Source organism: Priapulus caudatus, unplaced genomic scaffold (assembly GCF_000485595.1).
Source record: "Priapulus caudatus unplaced genomic scaffold, Priapulus_caudatus-5.0.1 Scaffold594, whole genome shotgun sequence".
In the NCBI taxonomy this organism is placed as follows: Eukaryota; Metazoa; Priapulida; class Priapulimorpha; order Priapulimorphida; family Priapulidae; genus Priapulus; species Priapulus caudatus.
Genome location: NW_014577655.1, coordinates 51448 through 60253, shown reverse-complemented (window position 1 = coordinate 60253; position 8806 = coordinate 51448).

Sequence of the window (8806 nt, the reverse complement as noted above, 5' to 3'; positions counted from 1 at the left end):
CCCCCCCTGGCTACGGGCCTGGCCTTTATAGTAACTTGTGTGTCTTTATGCTGATGTGCACGTGCAGGTGCGCCTACGTACTGTGTGCTGTTCTCGTTGGTCACTTGTGGTGTATATGCGTGCGTGCGGGTGTGCGTGCGTACATGCGTGTGTGCGCGCGCATAATGAGAAAAATACGTTTTCCAAGAAATTTGTTTGTAGTTGTATTGCACGTAGAATCACTTGCAGTGTCGTAATATGGTGCCCTCACACCATAGCGTATGCTGAAACCTATGAGTTGCGTGTAAAAAATATTTTTATACGCACCAAACGCAACCCAAATCAACAATTTTGTCAATTCCTAAAGGCCCCGTCACACTATAGCGTATGCTGAAACCTATGAGTTGCGTGTAAAAAATATTTTTATACGCACCAAACGCAACCCAAATCAACAATTTTGTCAATTTCTAACCTATTCAACCTATGGGTTGCGTGTGAGTTGCGTGTGGATTGCGTGTGGGTTGCGTGTGGGTTGCGAACTGAACTTATGATCCCCCAATATCTGCGATCACCTGCGTACGAGTTGCGTTCAAAACTTACAAGTTGCGTTGGACCTGCGTGCTAGTTGCGTACGAGTTGCGTTCAAAACTTACAAGTTGCGTTGGACCTGCGTGCTAGTTGCGAATATCGGTCACGTGGTAAAATCCTGTATAATAACCTATATAATAATATATATAATATCCGTATATATTGGTGTTGCGAGGACCAACTTTTCGTAGCAGCTCATCGTACATCTCGGGGGGCATCCTCATGAAGTTCTTGAATGCACCTTGGTCCTCGTTCCGGAGCTCCACCAGAAGCTGGTCGTAGAGACCAAAGTGAAGGCTCCTGCTAATCCATAGTCTAACCCACACTCTTCTTCTTCTTCTTCTTCTTCTCCCCCTTCGGTTTATTCTATTCTGTATGTGTTGGAGTGCTAAATTGACCAGATTAAATTGATGTCCAATAACAGCAAGAGGTAGCTACATGTTGTCACCTCGGAGGTCCACCAACAACTGACACCGATCTAGAAAAGGCCCACTATTTATACCATTTCTGAACACGCATGTAGTACGCGTAATTAATTAATTAATAATTAATTAATTAATTAGCTAGCCTACACCTAGTTGTTTGGGATTGATTGTCAGTTCAGAAACAGTTCAGTTCAGTTTGTTATTGAAAGCCAAAGGTTTTCTACACCATAGATTAATTTATCTGTGTTTAGATGCTATCATATACGACTCGAGTCGCTTTATAATTTGTGTTAAGGTTAACGTGATAGGGATAGTTATACTGTTTGTGTGTGTGTGTGTGTGTGTGTGTGTGTGTGTGTGTGTGTGATGGCACTGCCGTACTGGAGACATTAAGATAAGACTGCAGCGCATACGCAGTGTTGCTGCAGTTAATATGTCATTTTCGGAGGTTGATCAATGTTATGTGAATGTTTCAGCAAAACGGTCTCAGAATGTCAGGAAAACTTTCCTAAAACATGGTATTAGAACGTTAAGGTGTCGTCACACCATAGCGATCCAGTTGCGTATGGTTGCAAATAAAAAATAGTGGGCATAAGTTCCGAACGCAACTCACACGCAACTAATAGGTTTTATAGGTTTGAAGTACGCAACAAGCACGCAGGTGATCGCAGACACACGCAGAGTAAGTTCAGAAATTTTGAACTGTTCAATTATTCTCTGCGAATGCCTGCGATCAATTTATACGCAACAGGGACGCAACAGGTACGCTACGCACGGAACACGATCGCAACACGATCGCAACAGGTACGCAACTCATAAGTTATGAACGCAGGTGATCGCAGGTCCAAATTTGAGGTATCTGGCCAGGTTTTGGTAGCGTACATCGTTGCTATGTGTTGCGTTACCTTGTTAGCCGATCGTTGGTGCTTGCGTGCCTGTTGCGCTTGTGTACGTACCCCCAACCCTATTGTGCGTATTCCCAGGCGTATCCCCAACCTATTAGTTCGCGTGTAGTTCGCGTGTTAGTTGCCGTACTCACCATGACGCTGTGTGAGAAATGGTACTAAATAGTTGCGGCCTTTCGTAGATCGGCTGTCAGTCGTTGGTGGCACCTCCGAAGTGACAACATGGAACGCTACCTCTTGCTGTATTTGGATATCAGTTTGATATCTGCCGTCAAGTTTTAGCCACTACCAACACATACAGTGTGCGGGGTTAGACCATAGATTATGCAGGCGCCCTTGACTCTTGGTTTCTACGACTAGCTTCTGGTGGAGCTCCGAACCGAGCGACCAAGCGATGCATTCAAGAAACTATTATGAGCGATGCCACCCGAGCTGTACGATCAGCTGCCTACGGAGGAGTTGGTCCTCGCATCACAAGCAAAACACAAGTACAGGTTGCCCCTGGACCCTGGCCTTGAAGCTGCAGTCACTTTGCGATGCGCTCGCGGTACCAAGTACTCCGACATGCAGTTTTACCGTATTACATGGTTTTTATAGTTACACGTCCTTTACCACGTGACCGATGATTCGCGATTAGCACGCAACTAGCACGCCAGCGATCCAACGCAACTTGTAAGTTTTGAACGTCAACTCCAGCGCAACTAGCACACACGGTCCAACGCCAACTTGTAAGTTTTGAACGCAACTCACACGCAAACTCGCACGCAACTCGTACGCAGCTAGGTGATCGCAGATATTGGGGGATCATAAGTTCAGTTCGCAACTCACACGCAACCCATACGCAACCCACACGCAACCCACACGCAACTCACACGCAACCCATAGGTTGAATAGGCTAGAAATTGACAAAATTGTTGATTTGGGTTGCGTTTGGTGCGTATAAAAATATTTTTTACACGCAACTCATAGGTTTCAGCATACGCTATGGTGTGACGGGGCCTTTACTGAATAATGTTCTGCTAACCTAAAAGAAATATTCCCATAACATTCAAGGAACATAACTTTGTTAGCTGGGACGCAACTAACACGCAACTTACACGCAACTAATAGGTTGGATACGCAGGGCATAGGTTGGGTATACGCTGGGAATACGCACAATAGGTTGGGGGTACGCTACACACGCAACAGGATCGCAACAGGCACGCAACACGATCGCAACATGATTGCAACAGGTACGCAACACATTCGCAACATGTACGCTACCAAAACTATATTGGCCAGATACCTCAAATTTGGACATTCGATCACCTGCGTTCATAACTTATGAGTTGCGTACCAGTTGCGATCGTGTTGCGATCGTGTTCCGTGCGTAGCGTACCTGTTGCGTCCCTGTTGCGTATAAAATAATCGCAGGCATTCGCAGAGAATTATTGAACTGTTCAAAATTTCTGAACTTACTCTGCGTGTGTCTGCGATCACCTGCGTGCTTGTTGCGTACTTCAAACCTATAAAACCTATTAGTTGCGTGTGAGTTGCGTTCAGAACTTATGCCCACTATTTTTTATTTGCAACCATACGCAACTGGTGATCGCTATGGTGTGAGGACACCTTAAATGATTATCGACTGTTTTAAAATAAAAATAAATGTTACTAGTGAATATACCTCAAAACTTTTACACGGTGCCCATGAACATGAACCACTATGTTCATCACCTAATCTCATTGCTTTCAAAAATGATGGTCGTACCATAAGTACATAATATACAGACCTTTCTATTTGTTCATCAATCTGTCTATTAAATACAATCGGCCCTATACAGATAAATATTGACATCAGCTTTACAAGCTGCACCGTTTGAGTGTGTCTGTGTGCGCGTGCATGTGCGTGCGTGCGTGCACGTACGTGTGCGCATGCGTGAGTTTCTGTGTGTGTGCATGCACGTGCGAGTGTGTGAAGGTGGGTGCGTGCGTGCGTGTGTGTGTGTCACACCCACACGTATATGTAACACTGTGGGATATGTACCTATGATAAGTGGTGCTAAAGGTCAGAGGAACGACATGTCTGCTTCAGTGCATAATAATACACAAACACGTGGGTGGTTTTGTCAATGGCACATCTAGGGACTTGTTTAAGTAGTGATTTTCTTTGTGTCCTGCAAAAATATGGTATCAATTTCCGTTAAAGCTTACAAGATTTCCCTGAGTCCACCAGGTAGGCTAATGTTCTCATGCCAATAGTTTTACTGTTAGGATTGCAGTGATACTGAAGGGGTCGTTGTCGTATCAGGTACTACAGATATGTACCCGAGGTACATATATGTATACACAAAGTGTACCAGACTTGTACTACAGAAGTGTACCCTAACCCTAACCCTAACCCTAACCCTAGCCCTAACCCTAACCCTAACCCTAACCCTAACCCTAACCCTAACCCTAAACATACCTCATATAAAAATATAAACATAATACTAAACAACCTAAAACTACCTCGGGTACATATCTGTAGTACCTGATACGACAACGACCCCATCTGCGCAGCTGCAGTGATAGCCATAATTGATTACACATGAAATATTGGAGAGTCTATATGCTAGCGTTAAAAGTTATATTGAAAAGCTGGGCAGCAAAAATACTTGTGACAACTGTGACAACTTTTCACCATTAATATTAAGTTATAATAATAATAGTGATAATTTGTTATTTGTATGATTAGTGAACAATACAATACACAGATCAACTCAAGTACAGCTAATTCATAGTGAGATAGTCGTGCTAGTTTATAGTAGTGCCTCGATGCTAGCTGCTAACTATACAATACATTATACAAAGAAAATGACATTTAAAACAGTAGATACATTGGGCTTAGATATTAGATGCAGATAGATCATATCAGTTGAATCATGTTTTGTTGCCAATCGTCTTTTATCTGCTTCATATTTACAGTTTTAAACAGTGGAGATGAGCCCGCGTCGAGTCAGCATCGTTTATATGATGATGTGGAGAAAAACACCGTTAGTATCTGGCCAAACACAACAATCAACTCGTCTTTAAAGTGATTACGTCACCGTAAATAGTAAAAGTGAAACAATTATTTCTACTTTTTCACAAAATTTAAGTGATTCTGTTCACTTTTATAGTTAAATTGCTGCGTTATACTTCCTATTTTCCTATTCCGTTCGATGTGAACAAACACTCGTGGCTCACACATAAATTAACCCATAGCAAGCATTTAATGTCGTGATCAATATATCAAATCGCCCAGGTTTTTTGGATTTTTAACTAGTTGAGAAACAATCTTATCAGGTAAGAATTTGAGGATACATTTAGTCCCATTAGTACTTACTTCTCATGTAAAAAAATTGCAACATGTTTTTTACAAATATACACCATGGAAAATTCGTGACGTAGTCAATTTAATAAAAAACACAATATTAAATTGATGTATACCCTAAATAATACCATAATGTATTCCATAATACCAAGTAAAATCTTCACCACTTGCATAATAACTTTTAGCCACATGTAATGGTTCATATTTTTGAAAGGCATGTTCTGTACTATTTATTGCTTATGTAAAAAAAAACATTTGATAAAGTAAAATGAATTTAGTAAGCAATCTATGTCAAACATGGCATTGTCTGAAGTAATTTATCATGATATTGAATGTTTTTTTTGTTTTAGGGTAAAATCTATAGTAATGACTTCAAAGACCAGGTGCATAGGATAGACTATGTGCTAGCGTACTCTGACACAGAGGAGAGGAGGCAGAAAAGATCAACATTCGAGGAGAGCCTGATCGAGGAGGGACTTCTTCTAGAGTATGAGGAAGATTCGGTAAGGTTATAGAAAACCTTGTGAAATCTGTATTTAAAATACTAATTATTTTAATCGATAAATGGTTTTGTACCTTAAAGTGTCTAAACATAATTCGAGGAATTGAGGAGATATTCTCTATCAATGTTTATACGTTTTGTTTCAGGACAGTGCTGTTGGTGAGGAGGTATGTTTTGTGAAGATTCATGCACCATGGGAAGTGCTCACAAGATATGCAGAGCTAATGGGCCTCAAAGTGCCTATTAAGGTGATTAACTAAACGATTATGAAGCTACGTACTATTAACCAGAGGCTTATCTCTTCATTGTGTTAGTCATTCTCTACTTTGGCCTTGTGTATTCCACACAAGACTATATTTATGCCTAGTTACTTGGTACCTACCATATGTGCAACACACTAGAGAGCTAGTTATTTAAGAGGGGGAGGGGGGGGGGGGGTACATTCCCACTTTCCCAGCAAAATATCGCAGTTCCCAGTAAAATAAAATCCAAATTCTCAGTTCTTAGGAAATTATGTAGACATGTTTCAGGAAATTCAGTAGTTTAGGTTTTTAAACACTACATAAATACTAATATTTACATACTATTATTTATCTGGGGTCTACATAAATCTAATTAGTGCAGAATAATTTAAAAAAATTTAAAATTAAAAATAAACAAAATATTCGCGCAGAAATTGAAATCCTGACGAATTGACACAATTTTCCCAGATCTCAGACAATTTTAGAGGGTCTTTCCCACGTCTCGATGGACTTCTGTTCCTGAATCACGGAATATTTATCTGACATTTCCCAGTTCCCAGGTAAATAAAAGGGCCAATCCCGCGTCCCGAAAATACCCGTTCCCCCCCCCCTCATTTAAGATGCCAATAAGAAAACGATTTTAAACACAACCCTAAAACACACTAAATATATTCTGTGGTATTTTCTACTGCTAATAGGCAACGTTAGAAAATAATTTTGTATTCTTTGTGTATACAATGCAATAAATAGTTGGTTGTTTTGTACTTTTTATAATAATATAGAAATAGATTTAAAATAATAAGTACACAATTTGTATGTTGTATATGTGTATATATATATATATGTGTGTGTGTGCGTGCGTGCATGCGTGCGTGCGTGCGTGCGTGCATGTGTCTAAATATGTGTAATATCCTGTCCTAACTAAACGTGGAAATTAAATTACTATATATTGCTGCTACTATATAGGAAGACAGTTATGATGGTGCTGAGGAGGAAGGGTGTTGCCTGGGATTGTCAACTTGTTGCCGAGTCGACAAAGAGCTTGTTCCCGAAGAAGCGGACTTCTTCACAACTGCTTACAATAGACAATATGAGGAATTGTGAGTGGGAATTTCTTGCATTATACATCTTACATTATTGTTTATTTTATTCAGCGGTCTGACATATAAAAAGTAAATATCATTTCACACATATGGTCATATATTCAATTGTACATAATGTTATATGCCAATTCATTGTATGACAGTATGTTTTTTATGTAGTTTTCGCATTAAGGATAAAGATGCATTTTTCACCGATAACCAAAGGTCTATCATAGTGTTTGAGATCTTGAAACGAGCAGAATACAATCACGAAAAGCAAAAGTATGGTAAGTAGTCTTCACAGTTAAAAATCTTAAGCTCTCTCTCTCTCTCTCTCTTTCTCTCTCTTGCTCTGTCTCTCTCTCCTGCTATTTTCCACCCTCTCCCTATCCCTCTCCCTATCCCTCTCTGTCTTCCCCCTCTCTCTCCTTCTCTCTCTCTCCCTCTCTCTCTCTCTCACTCTCTCATTCACACGTATGCATATACGCATTATTCTTATGCACTGAATCAAATAATTGATCAATCAATCCAGTCTCATATGTAATATATATGCACGAGATGCATGAGTGAAAGCTTATACAATATGAACAGTGTTGCTTTCCAGGTATAAATAAACTCCTTAGCAATGGAAGCTATTTGGCTGCTTACCCATTACACAAGGTAAACTAATCTTCGATCTATGTGTCAGCATATCCACTATTGGCATTTATATCTCTCATACACTTGATACTATCATGCAGCAGCATTGATTGTTAGTCAGTTAATTAAGCCACGTGAAACTCACAATTTATTATGTGATGTATGAAATTATTAGGACCTAAAACCTGTAATAATTTGTGGAAGATTGGTAGATTGTTGCACCATATAAGCATTTGGCATCAAGATGTCACATTGGTTATAGTGGTATACAAATAAAATGATGTTCCAGTTAGCACGCGTATTGTTTTATAAGAGTACAGTGCGGGAGGTTGTAGAAAATAGTAACCGTGATTTCAGTAACAGGAAATTGTTACTAGTAACAGTATACAGCAACCACATTGAGCTATCTTGGTTGGTGCACAGGTGTGCACTACTAGCATATGTTAGTTATGAAGTATACCTGCTTATTATACTGGAGTATGTAAATGGACAGCCGAGTTTAATAAATTGTATAATAATTTATTGTAGTGTTTTATAACAAGATGCCTTTGGGTGCATGGATGGATGAATATTATTGATGGGTCTCATGTAATTTTCGCAGGGTGATTACAAAGATGAGGAGAACCCAGACAGGTTAGACACAGACAGAAAGGTGAGTAATATAATTCTTTAATGAATATCGATATACTTTGTTTATATAGAGTACTGAATTTCTGCATTCAGTTATTGACAGTTACATAATTATATTAAATTGGTTACATATAAAGTCATCATAATGACTTTTAAAATTGGCACACTCCCACAATGAATGCTGAGATATATGCTTACTGTGGGCATTACACATCTGTACTGTTTATAAAGAATCACGAATTTGCTTTAACCTACAGAGCTTACGTGTTGTTAGAAGCCAATCACAATTAACATTAGTATCCTAAGGAACCCCCATATGGTGGTGGGAAGTGTGTAAACTTCTGCTGTATGCCTTTAAAAATGCAACAATATGTTGTCATATCTTCTCAAGGAGTGATAATCTGTATTTTTAGCTCATCTGACATAGTCAGATGCAGCTAGTAGAATCGCATGAGCGTGCGTGCGTGCGTGCGTGCGTGCGTG